This window comes from Schistocerca nitens, unplaced genomic scaffold (assembly GCF_023898315.1).
Source record: "Schistocerca nitens isolate TAMUIC-IGC-003100 unplaced genomic scaffold, iqSchNite1.1 HiC_scaffold_376, whole genome shotgun sequence".
NCBI classification, from domain to species: Eukaryota; Metazoa; Arthropoda; class Insecta; order Orthoptera; family Acrididae; genus Schistocerca; species Schistocerca nitens.
The window spans coordinates 4,102,555-4,122,450 of NW_026045910.1; the positions used below are offsets into that span (position 1 = coordinate 4,102,555).

Below are 19,896 nucleotides of genomic sequence, written 5' to 3' on the forward strand. Positions count from 1 at the left end.
TGGGGTGTTACCAGCACTTAAAAAGGTATAGTTATTCCATTAGTTGCCTGAGTTTTTAAAATAATATTATACTGTACTAGACAAAAAACCTTTACTTTATTAAACAATAAGTATTAACTTTTAACAAAATGTTAACAAAATGCTGCTCATCTTCAATAAATTCAGTCATCCATTGTCAAAAACCTTTGTTTTCCAGTTTGGGGTATAAATATTGGTATTCAAAAATATTTCAACAGTCCTTTGGGCCAGATACCCACAGTCCCTTTTCTTCTTTTCCACAGTCTCAGAGCTAATGCTAATTGAAGACTGCCACTTTATTAGCAAACTGGATTGCTACATTGTGTTATTGTTATGTTTTCCATTCTGCCAGTGTTTCAAAATAATGTCATTAGACTCTCCTGATACTCTGCTAGTACAGTAATTACAAAAATCTGCTGTTTTAACAGGAGCATAAAACCCTTCAGTTTCAGGTTGCTGTGCACTGTTGTCAGAAACCACTGAAAGCTTCATCATTTTCACAGTTGGGAATTACTGTGGGACCGAGCGAGGTGGTGCAGTGGTTAGCACACTGGACTCGCATTCGGGAGGACGACGGTTCAATCCCGTCTCCGGCCATCCTGATTTAGGTTTTCCGTGATTTCCCTAAATCGTTTCAGGCAAATGCCGGGATGGTTCCTTTGAAAGGGCACGGCCGATTTCCTTCCCCATCCTTCCCTAACCCGAGCTTGCGCTCCGTCTCTAATGACCTCGTTGTCGACGGAACGTTAAACACCACTAACGTAACCCTAACCCAATTACTGTGGTACATGTGCGTGTCACCGAGCTTAGGGTGCAATGCATAGAGACAGAATTCGTTGTCATTTGAGTTTTACTTTCAGAGGAAACATTAATGCTGCAGACTTTGAACATCCATGTGAAAGAGCTATGGTGTATGGCCAAAAACATGTGAAGCAAGACAAATTGTGACTAAATAACTATTTGCATATATTTTTTCATGAATGTTGGAACTCTTTGAATAATTTTTGAAAATAACATCCAAACAGTTAGTCCAAATTAAATAATATTTTCATCAGTTAGTACATATTAAAGCTGAGTTTACACTGCTTCAGATACAGAGTCTGTTGTGCTTTTAACCATATAATGAATCCTGAAATGTTTCAACTGATGTAAATTTATATCTCGTCTTTCCCTCTCCTTCCCTATTTCCTGATGAGGCAACAGTTTGTTGCGAAAGCTTGAATTTTGTGTGTATGTTTGTGTTTGTTTGTGTGTCTGTCGACCTGCCAGCACCTTCATTTGGTAAGTCACATCATCTTTGTTTTTAGATATATATCATCTAATAGATTTACATGTTCAACAATGCCACTTTTGTTACAAAAATAGGCATCAGCAATAATAAAATAAGTGGACTGAAAACACCTGTGTTCTCATTTCTTACACAGGAAATGAAGTGGTACCTGAAACAAGGTTATATGCCACAGTCAGTACTGACGAAAAAGTCGGTAACTAATTTAAAAATTAAATAGCTATCAGTTGTCATTTATATCCTCAAATGTAAATTTTTTTTACCCGGAAATAGGTAAAAATACTACTTCTGCGTGATTTAATAAAAACCTCCAATTTTGTGTTATGTTGGTAAAAATAACAGAGGTTACTTCCATTCATATGCGGACTAGATAGGTTCCACTTAACTTGGATTATTAATGTCGGCTTTCTCTCTCTTTCTCCATCTCTATCCCCCTCCCTCTCCCTCCCCCCCCTCCTTTTACCCATCTGCTATCTGCAACTGTACCCCTTCCCATTTTCTCTTTTCTGTGATGGAGAAGAAACCCACGGTTCCAAAGGCTAGAAATACTGACTATTTACTTTTATGTGTGCATATCGGTTGTATTGGGAATTGAACCTCCTGATGAAAACTAATGGACATCCCATACATCTTCTTGTGAATAAAGATGATCAAGCCTGTATTTTTTTGATGATCAAGCCTGACTTTCTGCATTAGTTCACACAGTGTTCTTTTCTAATTGTGCAGAAAGGATCATAGTTTGTGTCTTGTGTATTTAATACAAGACACGAAGTCACTGTTCTCCTCAATCAGGAATATGTATTACCCCAGTAGTTCTTCTTCTTTGCTGAAAGAAATGTATTGGATTCTGGAAATTAAGATAAGCGTATGCAGGTTTGAGGAAAGAAATGATGTCATGGAAATGTATATAGAGCACATGCAACAGTTTCCTTCAAAATTAAACTTTTTTTTCCCAATTTTATACAGCAACAACAGGTGATAGCTATTTAATGTTGAAATTAGATGTTGATATTTTTTGTCTGAAATGGTTGTAGTGTATAAACAAAGTCCAGAACAATGAGTTATGAAACTCCTCTGTTTTTCTGCAACTTTGCTACTGCAGTGCTGCCACGCTCAAATACACGTACTGTAATGAGAAAACCATTTTGGGGAAATGTTGCATTCTGCTTCCAAGTACAGAGGAAATATTTAGATTGATGAAACCTGTAGAGAGGCTGTGGCATAATTTACTCACAAGCAACCAATCTTCATGTTGTAAATTGAAATTATGAACACCCTTTATTCTTTGTTGCATATATCTCTCATACAAAGTGCACACATTGGTTAAACTTAGTACATGCAGGACTGTTTTGACACTATGACAATACAGCCAGCTGAGACAAAGTCCACTGAAGTCCAGATTCATAGCCAATTTCTATCATGGTACTCCTTATTGTACAGGTGTGATCCCAGTAGAAGTGACTGCTCCAGGCTGGGAAGCTCTGTTAAGCACATCTGCTGATCACTGCGTTCCACCAGGTGACACGACATGTGGTTAGGGGTATGATGTGTTCTGATAGCACCAACCTTGGTGAACTGGCATTGATTGTTGCACCACATGAGGTTAGGGCCACAAGTGATAGCTGATCTCCAACAGCTACAATAATTCAGTATTGTTTTGGGAGTCACTTACAGCATCCCTCCCCCTCCCTCCTGTTGAAATGCCACATAGGCCCAGAAGTGTCCTGTTTTGCGGACAGTGTCACAGAAAGTTAGGGCTGACACAACTTGTCGAAGGCTGGTTGGTTAGTGCTAGTACTGAAATAGAGTGGGTGCTGCCGGAACCCAGTCCATGCTACACTGGTCATGAGAGGCCAATCGCTTGTGAGACAGCTTGGAGTGTGGCTGCTACAGATGTGGCCAGGCCACAGGTTGTATGGCATGGTTTGGTCTGCTGGAGTGACCTGTAGCGTAGTTGATTTTGGTGTGATATCAAGCATTGCCTCCTCGGTGGTGAACTTGTACATCCAGCGGCCTTGTGCTCTCCATATGGTGGCTGGAATCCAGGTCAGATGATACCCACACAGGGGCACCTGCTGATACCAGTCGTGGGTGTATGCATAGGGCTAATGGTACCCAACCAGTGACAGCAGAGTGAGGAGAATCTGAGGCTCCTCCCATGAAGCAACTAGACTGGGCTCTTCCCTGCTATTGGTGTGTCTGTAAATGGCTAAAAACAAAATAAGGGCATCTTCCAATGGAGTGAATTTTGTTATTGCCCCCATTTTCTGTTTGAAAGCATTCACTGTGTGCTTCACATGTCCACTGTATATTAGAGATGGGATGGTGTCATGAGAAGGTCTTGGATCTCTTGCTGCTCACAGAATTTTGAAAATAGGTCAGATGCAAACTGGGGGCTGTTATCCAAGATAATAGCCTTCAGAAGACCCTAAAGTGCAAAACTTTGCAAAAATGCCTTCATAATGTTTACTGTTGTCATTGAACACATGGTTTGGCATATGGGACATTAGAATATTCACCCACCACTATGAGCCACATCTTATTCTAAAAGAGGCCTGTGAAGTTGAGCTGGGGATGTTGCCCAGGGCCAGACAATGCCCAAGGGGAAAATGCCTTAGGTGGCGCAGTTTCCTGCTGAGCACACTTTGATGCAGGAACATACCATGATCTCTATGGCTGGTCAATATGTATGATGATGTACCAGCAGTTTCATACAGGATATGTGCCAATAACCAGCATGCAGGAGTGTGAGTACTCTTGGGGAGAGATCTGGAGGAATTTTGTTCCATTTATTGGAAGAGAACACCATCTCAGAGGGACAGCCTGTTTTTTAAAGCAAGGAATATTTTGAGGAAAGAATCTTCAAATGAGGGTAAATACTGAGGTCGCCCTTGTCAATTCATTTGGAAGTCTTGCAGAGGTAAGGGTCCATTCTAGTCTGGGCTGTGACCATCTCCACATTGAGGAGAAATTTGTCAATAGCAAAAGAAGGCTCAGACTCCAGTTGGAAAATGATGACTTCCTGAATGTCAGTTTCAGAGTCTGTGATTACTAGGAGTCAGGGTAGTGCATCGACATTAGCATGGTGGCTTGTCAGCATGCAGGTGATGTGTTTATATGCTGATAAGAACAACACCTACTGCTACAGTCACCGTGCTACAGCTTGCAGATGATGTATTTACATGCTGATAAGAACAACACTCACTGCTACAGTCGTCGTGCTGTCATATTCAGAAGGATGGTATGAGGGCCAGACAGTGTGGTAAACCATTTGTAGTGTGTTAGCAGTTGGAACCTTACACCTATAGGAAGATGTGGAACTATGTGACTGTGTAAACTATAGCCTAATTCTCTTTTTTGATTGTGGAATGATTTCATTGTGCGGTATTGAGTGTCTTTGAAATGAATGCAATGGGGTATTTGGAACCATCAGCTTCCTTGCAGAACAGCACTGCATCTACTCTGTGTTTTGAGGCATCTGTGGTGAGAAGTGGATGCTTACCTGGCAGAAACAGTATAAGGCATGGTTCTGACTAGGACTCGTTTCAGAGAGCAAAAGACTACATTGTAATCTGGAGACCAGTCAAATTTTGCCCCTATTTTTCATTATGCATTCAGCAGGTAAGAATTTTTTGTGATGTTGGGAATAAAAAGGGGATAGCAGCTAAGTTTTTTCAATAAAAGATTGAAGTTCCTCAAAATTTCGGGGTCTGGACATGTTCTCTATGGCATGGATGAGCTGCACAGTAAGACAAATACCCTTTTTTCTGATAATGAAATCAAGATACTCGATGTACTGCTGGTAGAATTTGCACTTCTTGAGATTGCACTTAAGGTCAGCAGCATTTAATCAAGTGAACAGTGACTACAACTTTCAAACATTGCCTTGTATGATTGCACCCGTCACGATGATGTCTTCATATCATCAGAAAATTGCCAGGCTGCTGAAATGCTGCCTAGTAGAGTAGCAGCCACCTGGGCACTAAGCTGAATGGGACACCAGGGGCATCCAGCTGCAAGATTTGTGTACAGTATGTATCACAATTAGTACCAGAAACTGAGAAATCAATTGTGCGGAAAAATGTTCCTGAACTGGCCCTGCACGATGTGCAACAATAACTCCTCAGGGACTATGTCCTGAGCCATTTATAGTCACTGCAATGCTTATGAAGTACAAAATACTGCCTCAATTATAAACAAGAGGACAAATGAGGGAAAAACAGCTAATAAAATAACCTTAAATACACCAGTGTAATAACCAACCACTTTTGACAACTCCATCTTTCAAGTACAAGATAGTCAATCTGGTCTAGATTTAGATGAGATTGTGAATGGCCATCCTCAACAACTCCCATAGAAACCACTAGTTCCTCTGACAAGAATTTTCAACAAATATCAGTAGGGGAATAAAGCTGAAGTCAGCACAGTCTACATTGTTGCCAGATTTATTCAAGATGGTAGTTTGCCTTAGGTGGTCCCCCACCACCTTTCTGTGGGGAGCAGCCTACTTTATTTACCAGAGCATCCTACAAGCCATGTCATGAACAGCTGTCAATCCCCCATTTTTAAGTAGAGTAATTCTGTGTGTGTGGTACTGCCTCATGCTATTAACAATAAAAGTAAAGCATACACATTGCATATTGATTTTGAAATGCAATTTGCTAATGATGAATAGCCAGTACTCCAGTACAACAAGGGAATGAGATGCGTAATATAGATTTTCGTATCATCTAAAATATGCCTCTCAGTCTCTTGCTCTTTTAAGTATTATAATGCTGCCTGTGGTATTGCCTCCCACCACTAATGTTAAAACTACAGAATATGTGTGCTATGAACTATAACTGTCTCTGATGAACAGTTAATGTGTGTCTCTAATGCAATGTAAACTATGCAAAATATCCAAAAAATTAACATATCCAAGTCAAGTCTGAAGTATCATGTAAATGAAAAAACCAGAAAAAATAGCTAAAATCCTGATAAATGACTTAAAATCATGCAATGCCAAGCAATAGTATTAGTTGTTCATCTAAGTCATGTAGACAAAATGTGTGTGGTCATTACAATGCAATGATACTAGGGGAAAATGATAAACTGTTTTTTATATCAGCTGAATCTATTACCATCAATTGCTGTATTGTGATGGAGACAACTATTTTTCTGTTTTATAATCAAGTAACATATCACCTGAGTTATGACATATGCACAATGTCGTATCCCTTATGAATGTGTTATAGGTAGTCAATACTATGCATGTCAGTTCATTTGTTTAGTAGTTGCTGTGTGCTACTGCCTCCCACCGTTAACAGATATACCATTAAAACTACTATCTATAAACACCACACAGATTTTCTTGAAATTCAGTTTACTTACAAAGAATAGCCAGTACTCCAGCAGAGCAGTGAAATCATATGTATAACACAGATCTCCGCATAGTTTACAGGGAAAGAATTAAAACTATAGGCAGACAGAGTTTAGTTAGGGGGAAGTTACGAATTTAGTAAAACTAACTAAGGATTTACAGCCTGAAACAGAAAGGAGCTAGATTTAGTCAGGAAGGAGGTTGCAGAAGAGTTTAAAGAAGTACGCGATAAGATCCAACATATAAATGAATTACCCACCCAGATGTTTGAAGATATTATAGTCAAATCTCAAATACACAAAACTGAGTAGAAGCATTAGATTGAAGCAGAGATTTTGGTGAAGTTGCTAGTGCTGCAAACCCTTTGATTAGTTTGGAGGACCGTCTACAAGTGGCTGTTGAACAAAAGTACAAGAGTAATTTGTATTCGATAGTGCTACAACTAAGTCTTTGGGTGATACTGTAAAATACCAGAAAGAAATCCAGAAATTGTGGCAAGCAGTAAACTTAGTGAGGAAATGGCTACCAATAGTACTGGGTCATTAGGTGATGTAGTGGAGGAACTTCAGCTTGGAAGTGGTATGGGTTTAACAAAACATTTCCCAAAATTTAAACCTGACAGGGAAGTGCACCCTACTTATTTGGTGTGAATATTTTTGTGGTCATTATGTATGAAGTGGGAAGATTGTAAGAAAATTGACTTTCTTAGCAATCATATACAGCCGCTCACTTGACGAAAGGTCTGTTCCTAAAGACTGGAAAGTAGCACAGGTCACACCAATATTCAAGAAAGGAAATAGGAGTAACCCATTGAATTACAGACCCATATCACTGACCTCATTTTGCAGTAGGATTTTGGAGCATATACTGTACTCGAACATTATGAATAACTTTGAAGAAAATTACTTCTTTATTCCCATTAAGTAATGAGTGCTATCGACAAGGGATCTCAGATCGATTCCATATTCCTAGATTTCCAGAAGGCTTTTGATTCTGTTCCTCACAAGCGACTATTAATCAAATTGCGTGCGTATGGAGTATCGTCTCAGCTGTGTGACTAGATTCGTGATTTCCTCTTAGAGAGCTCACAGTTCGTAGTGATAGATGGTAAATCATCGAGTAGAACAGAAGTGATATTTGGCATTCTACAAGGTAGTGTCATAGGCCCTCTGCTGTTCCTGATTTACATGAATGACCTAGGTGATAATTTGAGCAGCCCCCTTAGATTGTTTACAGATGATGCTGTAATTTACCGTCTAGTAAAATCATCAGACGATCAATTCCAATTACAAAATGATCTAGAGAGAATTTCTGTATGGTGCGAAAAGTTGCAATTGGCACTAAACAATGAAAAGTGGAAGGTCATCCACATGGGTACTAAAAGAAATCCGATAAATTTTGGGTATACGATAAATCGCGCAAATCTAAGGGCTGTCAATTTGACTAAATACCTAGGAATTACAATTACGAGCAACTTAAATTGAAAAGACCACATAGATAATATTGTGGGGAAGGCGAAACAAAGACTGCGCTTTGTTGGCAGAACACCCACTAAAGAGACAGCCTACATTACACTTGTCCGTCCTCTGCTGGAATATTGCTGCGCGGTGTGGGATCCTTACCAGATAGGATTGACGGAGGACATCGAAAAAGTGCAAAGAAGGGCAGCCCGTTTCGTGTTATCGCGCAATGGGCGTGAGAGTGTCACTGATATGATACGTGAGTTGGGGTGGTAGTCATTGAAACAAAGGCAGTTTCCTTTGCGAGATCTATTTACGAAATTTCAATTACCAACTTTCTCTTCTGAATGCGAAAATATTTTGTTGACATCCACCTACGTAGGGAGAAATGATCATCATAATAAAACAAGAGAAATAAGAGCTCGAACGGAAAGATTTAGGTGTTCCTTTTTCCCACGCGCCATTCGAGACTGGAATGGTAGAGAAGTAGTATGAAAATGGTTGGATGAACCTTCTGCCAGGCACTTAAGTGTGAATTGCAGAGTAACCATGTAGATGTAGCCCAGGAGAGGCACTGCAGGCGATATGCTGTTGGCAAAGGCACTCGTGTTGGTCGTCTGCTGCCACAGCCCATTAACGCCAAATTTCGCCACACACTGTCGTCGTACGTCCCACACTGATTTCTGCGGTTATTTCATGCATTGCTGCTTTTCTGTTAGCACTGACAACAGTACGAAAACGCCGCTGCTGTCAGTCGGTAAGTTAGGGCCGTTGGTCACTGCACTGTCCGTGGTGAAGATAATGCCCGAAATTTTAAATTCAGGGCACACTCTTGACACTGTGGATCTCGGAATACTGAATTTTCTATCGATTTCCGAAATGGAATTTGCCATGCGTCTAGCTGCAACTACCATTCCGTGTTCGAAGGCTGTTGATCCCCGTCGTGCAGCCGCAATCACTTGGAATCACCTGAGTACAAATGACAGTTCTCTCAATGCAGCAACCTTTTATACCTTGTGTACGCGATACTACCGATATTGTACATTAGCATATCGCTATCCCATGACTTTTGTCATCTCAGTGCATAGTTCGCACAGGCCTATGCCCAGCTGCCAGTTTTTGTCCAAAGCACTGGGCGAGTTCATTCGTTTGATCGGAAGGGGAGGACCAGTGTTCGCCACCTTTTGGCTGGTCGGCGATAACTGAATCGAGGCGCACGCCCTGCAATCTTTCTCAAACGATTTTACAGCAACTGTTCGAGAAGAAAAAAATTTAATCACTATAGCTTTGCGTGTCAGGTCCATGATGATGTGCCCATATTTTCGTTAATGGTAGTACTTATTGTGATATTTACACGGAAGTAACACACTGCACGAAATTCTAAAAAGTTTGCAATAAAAAGTGGGGGTCGCTATGATTTTGCGTTTGGTGCAAATTACATAAATATATTGCCGCATATGAAATTTAGCTAACACATCAAATTTTTCTTTAGACTTGGGTAGAGGTCTCTATCTGCCACTAATCTGATATAGCACACTGACTTGAGATCGTGCCACGCCAGCAATGAATCCAGAATGAAATATCCACAACATTCCTCATATTTCATAAACGGTTTGAGATTTCGATATGAGATTTTGGCAAATGATGGCACACAAAAGGAGAGTATTTTACTATATAATTATTATGCAAAACTTAATTATCTACCACTAGTTACAGTCTTCTTCGATGAAAATATGCAATTTTTATGGGCTATCGGTAGCTGTTGAACGAGAAATGCTATGATTTTTTTATCGATTATATGCATTGTCAGAAGCTACAGACCTTACTATTCTTCAGTTCCTCACTTAATAAACTACTGTTCCAGAGTTCTCTTGCAAACTGTGTCTGTGCAACATGTTAGTGAGGTCGCATTGTGTGGGCTCCACTGTATTTTGGAAAAAGAAGCAAATTTTAACATGGCAACCAGAGAACTGTGTAGGTTTTACTCAAAATTCGCCACTCAGGAGGCTTCTCTGAAAGTTAAAAATGGTTAATAAGCCAAGCGAAAATAAATCACTGCATTTCCAGCAGAAATGGAAATGAGCGTACGGCATTGTGGGCCACGAGCCCCCCATTCGGGGAAAATCGGCTGCCGAGGGCAAGTACACTCCTGGAAATGGAAAAAAGAACACATTGACACCGGTGTGTCAGACCCACCATACTTGCTCCGGACACTGCGAGAGGGCTGTACAAGCAATGATCACACGCACGGCACAGCGGACACACCAGGAACCGCGGTGTTGGCCGTCGAATGGCGCTAGCTGCGCAGCATTTGTGCACCGCCGCCGTCAGTGTCAGCCAGTTTGCCGTGGCATACGGAGCTCTATCGCAGTCTTTAACACTGGTAGCATGCCGCGACAGCGTGGACGTGAACCGTATGTGCAGTTGACGGACTTTGAGCGAGGGCGTATAGTGGGCATGCGGGAGGCCGGGTGGACGTACCGCCGAATTGCTCAACACGTGGGGCGAGAGGTCTCCACAGTACATCGATGTTGTCGCCAGTGGTCGGCGGAAGGTGCACGTGCCCGTCGACCTGGGACCGGACCGCAGCGACGCACGGATGCACGCCAAGACCGTAGGATCCTACGCAGTGCCGTAGGGGACCGCACCGCCACTTCCCAGCAAATTAGGGACACTGTTGCTCCTGGGGTATCGGCGAGGACCATTCGCAACCGTCTCCATGAAGCTGGGCTACGGTCCCGCACACCGTTAGGCCGTCTTCCGCTCACGCCCCAACATCGTGCAGCCCGCCTCCAGTGGTGTCGCGACAGGCGTGAATGGAGGGACGAATGGAGACGTGTCGTCTTCAGCGATGAAAGTCGCTTCTGCCTTGGTGCCAATTATGGTCGTATGCGTGTTTGGCGCCGTGCAGGTGAGCGCCACAGTCAGGACTGCATACGACCGAGGCACACAGGGCCACCACCCGGCATCATGGTGTGGGGAGCGATCTCCTACACTGGCCGTACACCACTGGTGATCGTCGAGGGGACACTGAATAGTGCACGGTACATCCAAACCGTCATCGAACCCATCGTTCTACCATTCCTAGACCGGCAAGGGAACTTGCTGTTCCAACAGGACAATGCACGTCCGCATGTATCCCGTGCCACCCAACGTGCTCTAGAAGGTGTAAGTCAACTAGCCTGGCCAGCAAGATCTCCGGATCTGTCCCCCATTGAGCATGTTTGGGACTGGATGAAGCGTCGTCTCACGCGGTCTGCACGTCCAGCACGAACGCTGGTCCAACTGAGGCGCCAGGTGGAAATGGCATGGCAAGCCGTTCCACAGGACTACATCCAGCATCTCTACGATCATCTCCATGGGAGAATAGCAGCCTGCATTGCTGCGAAAGGTGGATATACACTGTACTAGTGCCGACATTGTGCATGCTCTGTTGCCTGTGTCTATGTGCCTGTGGTTCTGTCAGTGTGATCATGTGATGTATCTGACCCCAGGAATGTGTCAATAAAGTTTCCCCTTCCTGGGACAATGAATTCACGGTGTTCTTATTTCAATTTCCAGGAGTGTATTTATTGCATGCGACGCCACATTGGGCGACTTGCGCGTCAGAGATGGGGATGAAAGGATGACGAGGACAACTCAACACTCAGTCCCTGAGCGGAGAAAATCTCCTGCCCCAGCCGGGAATTGAACCCGGGCCCCTTGGCGTGGTATTCCGCCATGCTGACCACTCAGCTAACGGGGATGGACATTTCCAGCAGCATTATTTTTAGATACAAATCAAAGCAGGGTGACAGATCTCTTTGAATGGTCACCATGCAAGTGTGGGTGTGGAGGAGCCCCACACCCAGATAACTCACTGTTGAAATTATTTATTTTTGCGAATAACGCATTGTTGCAACGGACTGTGATGCATTGTTATATGAAGTAGGCAGAGTCAGTTGCGCGCTGTGACAGTCAGTTTGACGCTGTCGTTCACAGTGAGTGAGAAACTGTGTCTTGCAAATAGGGCCGATTTTACCATGGACGAACTGACTGACCTTGTCATCGATGGGTATGTATATTTTCTTTCATATTGCGTCAATAATTCTGAAACTTGTCATATAATATCTTAAAGAATTAACCTATATTATTTATGGGTTCATATTACGATTGAAAGTTTTCGTCAGTTGTAATTCAATAACTTTTTCAACCGTCCTTCCAGAAGGACGTCAGGGTAATGTGCTGTCATTTTGTATTCACAGAAAACGATGTATACTGATGGAACCTTTGGACATGTTAGAATCAAAAGATGAGGAAATACCTAATACTGGTGTGAATGTAACATTACACCCTCCTCTAAATTCAACTGATGACGCAACAAATGAAGATTCGGGTGCTGAAGAAAATCAAAGTGTAAATAAATTACCAGCAAGTCAGCTCAATGCTACTGCGCTTTGTGATTTGGCAACAAGGAAACAATGATTTACCTCTGATGTTGTTCCACGACCCTCCAACAGTACAAAAACAGCAACAATAACAACAACAACCACAAACAAACCAGCAAGGCTATCGAAGAATAAAGTTCTAAACCTCAAGAAATATAACTGGAAAAGCGGTGAACACCAGCATGGCCTCTTATGTTCACTGTTGCAATGAAGAAAGGGCGAACACCGCTTGAATATTTCCAACAGTTTTTTGATGACGAAGTGCTTCAAATGATGATCACTCACACAAATCAGTACGCAGCCAAGAGAAATAGACTAGGTGATTGTTCAGAAGATGAGATGTTGGTGTTTATTGCAATACTTCTGCTAAGTGGATATGTAACAGTGTCACGCAGAAAGATGTACTGGCAATCAGATAAAGACAGTAACAAATGCCATGTCCAGAGATTGATTTGACTTTATCTTTTCCAATTTGCATATATGCAATAATGACAATTTAGATAAATCAGACCGTTTTGGGAAAATCCGCCCATTACTGTGTATGCTGAATGATAGATTCAAACAATTTGCGGCTCACGTGCAGCATCATTCTATCGATGAATGGATGGTCCCATACTTCGGAAGTCACAGGTGCAAACAATTCATAAAAGGGAAACCAATCCGATGTGGATTCAAATTTTGGTGTGGAGGCACAAGTGGTGGATATATTATTTGGCTCGAACTCTACCAAGGAGCTGGCACGTGTAGTAAGGATTATGAAGCAAAAGGTATGGGGTACGGGGTGGTAATGACTTATGTTGACCAGTTACTTCCACATGTTCCATATCGAATATACTTTGATAACCTCTTTACCAGCATTGAACTATTACATGACCCAAAAGAGAGGGTCGTGGAAGCAACAGGAACAATAAGAGGAAACAGAGTTAAGAATTGTACTCTATCATCTATAGATAAAATGATAAATAAAAATAGAGGATCATATGAAGTTTGTTCTGACTCAGCATCCAGGATTTCCATTGTACGTTGGAATGACAACAATATTGTTACTGTAGCCATCAACTTTGACAGAGTGCAACCACTATGTTCTGTAGCAAGATTTTCCAGGGAACAAAAGAGAAGGATTAGCGTGCCTCAACCTAACTTATTACACTTCTACAATATTCATATGGGAGGCATAGATCGAGCTGACCAAAATGTATCCCTATATACATGCTCTATAAGAGGGAAAAAGTGGTATTTCCCGATCATTGCACATTTTATAGACATTGCAAAGCAAAATGCCTGGGATCTTTACAAGCACAACGAAGAACCCATAGATCATCTGACATTTCGTCGTCGAATTGTCACTGCAATTCTTGAAAGTAACAAAAAGAGTCACTACCAGAAGAGGACGCCCTAGTATAAGGGCAAAACTAGATTCTAGATTTGATGGAAGAGAACATTACGTTTCAGAATTACCAACGGACGAGATAACAAAAAAGGAGAAGCTGCTGAAATGTCGAAGTTGCCACAAAAAACTACTACTATGTGCATAAAATGTGACGAACCACTTCATGTTTGCTGCTTTTTGTCTTATCACACTAGTGCATAAAGTATTTGTATAGGTTATTTTCTTTGTTCTTTGTATTTATTAGCTGTTTTAGCTCATAATTCAAAGTTATTTATGTTTATTTAAAAGCATAAAAACCAAAACAAGTTAATTGTGCAATGTCATATACTTTAAAAATATGTTCCCTTATTGTCCTGACGTCCTTCTGGGAGGACTCTCATTTTTGGAAATACTAAATAAAAATAAATACTCAAAATTGTTTTTACTTTCTTCCTTACAACCTTGTGAATGAATGTAGATAAGATATAAATCAATTCTGAAAAACAAATAATTCAGGACTATCTGGGTTAATATTTACAAAAAAGTGTAAGTGCAGGATTCAGTTTAGAATGGTCCTTCCCCCTCCAGATATCTGCATTTCCCCTATGGTGCCTGCCCTGCCCGGAACCCCCACCACTATCGCTCTCCCCACGAGTGCCGTGCTGTCTGTGCCTCTACAGGCCCTATGTAGCAACCTTGTCTACAGGCCACGAGAGTCTGCGCGGACTATACAGGGTGGTTACAATTAAGCTTTTGCTACTTTAGCCAGTGTCGACGGCAAACAATTTATTGTATGGGTACCCAACTTTATAGAAATGATGTTCAAACTGTGTGCCACAGGATTAGCTTTAGTAGTCTTTGTGTCTTGACTTATCGTTAGGCGCCAGTAGGGCTGAAACACAAGCATCAATGTTCATTACGATTGCAGACAATCAACATGGATCTGGGCAAGGTGAACAGGTCTTTACTAGTAAAGCTGTTCCATCAAAATAACAGCAATAACTCTTCGCGCGTATCGACACATTAAAGGAGTCCAGAGAGGTCCTCTTTCTGTGCTGTGGTTGCAGAACATGATAAGATTATTTGAATTAACTGGCGATTTGGGAATTGCTCCTGGGACAGGCCGACGACCAATTGCGCCACAAATTGTTACAGAAGTTACTGTTTCTATGGCTGAGAAGGCCTCCAGCCCTCCAAGTAAGCACAAAAACCAAGTAGCCGGTTCTGAAAGAGTTTCATGTATCATTTGAGCCATCAGCACCCTGGTGGTGGGACGTTAGAAATTGATTTAAATGATCACAGTAGAGATTGTAGCAAGTGTCTTGAGTGGAACGAAAAAGTGTTTCCGCCCGGAATCGAACCGGGGACCTTCTGCGTGTTAAGCAGACGCGATAACCGCTACACCACGGAAACTGCTATGCTCTGCGCTGCACATCTGACACAACTTGTAGGACGATCGCAATTTTGGCGTAAAAATCACTTTGCGGAAACGCACAATGCAGGTATTTCGCATTCGTATGCAACAATCGACAGCACCCTTGCCTGTCTGAATGCCATCACGAATAAGAGCCCAAGAAGTCGTCGGAAATGCTCGCGGCCGAGTCCTCAGTAGCATCAGCTACTCTTTCTTTCCGTACGAGGTACCGTCAATTCCCGCAGTCGCTATTGCAAATGATGTCACCAAAAGCAATCACTTCGTTGGCAAGCAGTGCACGAGCAGTGTTACAACAACTGAACATTCCAAGATCCACCGCTGCTCCGGACAGCAGTAGAGCCGTCTTTAGTGTGGCTGTAGGCTGTCGGGGAGTCAGATGGTCTTCAGACAGAGCAGTGATTCTAACCTGGAACGTAAACATTGTAAACAATTAGCAAATGTTACTCTGTCATATGGAAATCAAAATGTGTGGTTTATTTGTTATTGCTCTTCTGCATGTCCTTACAAATGTTTCCAGAAAGTTTCTTTGACCTGCAAGCACTCATTTGTTACGGGGCACTCCTAAGGATAATGGAAGCTCAATTATAACCACTCCATAAACTGATTTGGAGTTAAAATAAAAGTTGTTATCAAGGCGAATTTGAAGCGCATTTTAGTCCTGAAATGAATTTTCTTATGAGCATTCGATAAGGAGTGAAAAAGCTAAACATCTAAAGGTACAAGATCAAGAGCATATTCATGTGGTGAGATATGGCCTTCCAACAAAGCTCCTGGATAGTTTTTTGTTGGTATTGGTAGTAAGGTCGTTATCGTGCAGTAGCAGTAGCTGATGAAGTTTGGTTGGTCATTTTTCAAAAACTGCGACTACACTGCATCTCAGTACGAGGTGCGGCTAGAAAAAAACCGGACTGATGCTGGAAAAAACATTTATTTACAATTATTTACAATTTCATGTTATCTCCTTCAATGTACTCTCCTCCTCGGTCTCTACACCGCTCCATACGAATTTTCCACTGTTCATAGCAATGCTGCAGATCATATTCGGTAAGTCCATACATTACTTCCGTCGCTTTTTCTTTTACTGCTTCAACAGTCTCAAATCTAGTTCCTTTCAAAGCTGACTTGACTTTAGGGAAAAGAAAAAAGTCACAGGGGGCCAAATCAGGTGAGTAGGGTGGATGATCTAAGATGGGAATGTTGTGTTTTGCCAAAAACGTCTTCACTGACAACGCACTGTGAGCTGGGGCATTGTCTTGGTGAAGGATCCATGAGTTTTTTCTCCACAAATCGTTCCGTTTTCTCCGCACTCGCTCACGTAGGGTAGCCAGGACGCTAATGTAGTAATGCTGATTCACTGTTTGTCCCTCTGGTACCCAATCAATGTGCACAATCCCTTTGATGTCAAAAAAAAAAAAAAAACAATCATCATTGCCTTGAATTTCGATTTTGACATTCGTGCTTTTTTTTGTCGTGGACAACCAGGAGTTTTCCAATGCATCGATTGGCGTTTAGTTTCGGGATCATAAGTAAAAAACCACGATTCATCGCAAGTAATAACATTTTGTAAGAAGGTGGGATCACTTTCAATGTTTTCCAGGATGTCAGAACAAATCATTCTTCGGCGTTCCTTCTGTTCAATTGTGAGACACTTTGGAACCATTTTTGAACACACTTTGTTCATGTTGAAACTTTCATGAAGAATCTGCCTAACACTTTCCTTGTCAACTCCTGTTAACTCAGACACTGCTCTGATTGTTAAACGGCGATCTTGTCGAACAAGTTTACCGATTTTTTCAATGTTTGCATCAGTTTTTGCTGACAATGGTCTGCCAGTGCGAGTGTCATCGCTGGTGTCTTCGCGGCCATCTTTAAATCGTTTAAACCACTCAAACACTTGTGTTCGCGATAAACGATCATCGCCGTACACTTGTTGTAACATTACAAACGTTTCACTTGCAGATTTTCCTAGTTTGAAACAAAATTTGATGTTAACACGCTGTTCTTTCTGTACACTCAACATTTTCCGACGCACAGACAAAACGTCAACTACTTAAACCAGACGCCACGGGCAGACTGAGTGCAGGAGGCAGATGAAACTCGAGCAGTAGGCGGAGCGAGAGTCACGTGACAGGCCACGCGACTTTCAGCATTATTGCATTCGTTTTATTGTTTCACCAGTACTAGTCCGGTTTTTTTCCAGCCGCACCTCGTATATGGCAACAAATGACAGCTACGATCTACACACCACTGAGGAGCAATTAGTAGAGTATGACGGGCTGCTTGACATTGTTTTTTGTGGATGCATACTGGCCTTTGTTTCAGGAGGTGGTTTTTGTTAGAGCACAGTCATTGGTTTTTTTATGAAGTTAACACAAAGGTACAAAATCTCGTCACTAGTAGCGATCTCGTCACAAGCGGGTTAAATAGTCGTAGTTCCTCACATTTGCCAATACAACGTACACTGACATACATCATAATTGGTTGTGGAGAATCATTCACGCCAAAACTATCGTAATTGAAACGAGAAAACCATTTTCTGACGTGATTTATGCGATGGCACTTGGTCCTTACAAGACACAAATGTTTTGAACTGCCTCCGCTGAGTCCTCGTAGAAACCCAAAGCAAACAACAACGTCGCAAATGCGTGAGTATTTTCACTTGATACTCCATTTTCGTGCGCAAGAGCCAAGCCTCCCACGGTCAGAAAATAGGACCTGTGTCTCCCGGATCCTTAAAGGCCTGCTTTGGGCACAGGAACCAATCCTTCCTCACTTGAGAAAGAACCCAATCATCCCTTTCATCAAAGCAAGTAGTTCAAAATGGTTCAAATGGCTCTGAGCACTATGGGACTTAACTGCTGTGGTTATCAGTCCCCTAGAACTTAGAACTACTTAAACCTAACTAACCTAAGGACATCACACACATCCATGCCCGATGCAGGATTCGAACCAGCGACCGTAGCGATCACGCGGTTCCAGACTGTAGCGTCGAGAAACGCACGGCCACTCCGGCCGGCAAAGCAAGTAGAAAATACATACTTCCAGTTGGAGCTTAAAACATTTTTCTGTCAAAAGTAATAATGGAAAACGAATCTGATTATCCTGCTATTGCTTAAATATGAATTAATGGTTCTGTATCACTTGGTTTAGCGTTACCCAGGGAGCACTGCGAGGAGGTGAACTCTCTCATATTTTACTTTATATGAAAGTAATTTCACATACTGCATTCTTGCAACTTTTCCATCTTTGAAGTTTGCCAACTGTTTCTTCATGAATTTTAAATCCGGTCTAGACCTTTCCTTCTTTTTCTTTTTTGAAGAATTGATTGTATTGTGGTATAGAGTTGAATTTGCTTCAGTACCTCAAGGAATCTCTATTTATATGGGCTGCAGGAGTTGAACTATTGTACTTGCTGTAGCAACTTTAGCAAGCATTGGTTATTCCTGTCTATTGCAATATAGTTCTGCTTACAGGGATGGGAGGAAGATTGTGTTTTTGTCTGTATAAGTATCTACTAAGTAGTCGCAGAACGTTTGTAGTTTTTCACACCCTGGTATCACTGACATTAAGACCCCAAGAAAGCAGTCACCTACAATATCAGGATCCAGCATTGGCAAACCATATACACTCCTGGAAATTGAAATAAGAACACCGTGAATTCATTGTCCCAGGAAGGGGAAACTTTATTGACACATTCCTGGGGTCAGATACATCACATGATCACACTGACAGAACCACAGGCACATAGACACAGGCAACAGAGCATGCACAATGTCGGCTCTAGTACAGTGTATATCCACCTTTCGCAGCAATGCAGGCTGCTATTCTCCCATGGAGACGATCGTAGAGATGCTGGATGTAGTCCTGTGGAACGGCTTGCCATGCCATTTCCACCTGGCGCCTCAGTTGGACCAGCGTTCGTGCTGGACGCGCAGACCGCATGAGACGACGCTTCATCCAGTCCCAAACATGCTCAATGGGGGACAGATCCGGAGATCTTGCTGGCCAGGCTAGTTGACTTACACCTTCTAGAGCACGTTGGGTGGCACGGGATACATGCGGACGTGCATTGTCCTGTTGGAACAGCAAGTTCCCTTGCCGGTCTAGGAATGGTAGAACGATGGGTTCGATGACGGTTTGGATGTACCGTGCACTATTCAGTGTCCCCTCGACGATCACCAGTGGTGTACGGCCAGTGTAGGAGATCGCTCCCCACACCATGATGCCGGGTGTTGGCCCTGTGTGCCTCGGTCGTATGCAGTCCTGATTGTGGCGCTCACCTGCACGGCGCCAAACACGCATACGACCATCATTGGCACCAAGGCAGAAGCGACTCTCATCGCTGAAGACGACACGTCTCCATTCGTCCCTCCATTCACGCCTGTCGCGACACCACTGGAGGCGGGCTGCACGTTGTTGGGGCGTGAGCGGAAGACGGCCTAACGGTGTGCGGGACCGTAGCCCAGCTTCATGGAGACGGTTGCGAATGGTCCTCGCCGATACCCCAGGAGCAACAGTGTCCCTAATTTGCTGGGAAGTG

The 19,896-nt window shown here is 42.5% G+C and overlaps 2 non-coding genes across 2 annotated transcripts; one reads left to right on the forward strand and one right to left on the reverse strand.

Moving 5' to 3' along the window:
- Positions 1-542: 542 nt before the first annotated feature.
- Positions 543-615, forward strand: Trnaa-cgc (transfer RNA alanine (anticodon CGC)). Its single transcript has one exon. It is a non-coding gene; the product is annotated as a tRNA-Ala (tRNA).
- Positions 616-15,261: 14,646 nt separating this feature from the next.
- Positions 15,262-15,334, reverse strand: Trnav-aac (transfer RNA valine (anticodon AAC)). Its single transcript has one exon. It is a non-coding gene; the product is annotated as a tRNA-Val (tRNA).
- Positions 15,335-19,896: the final 4,562 nt, after the last annotated feature.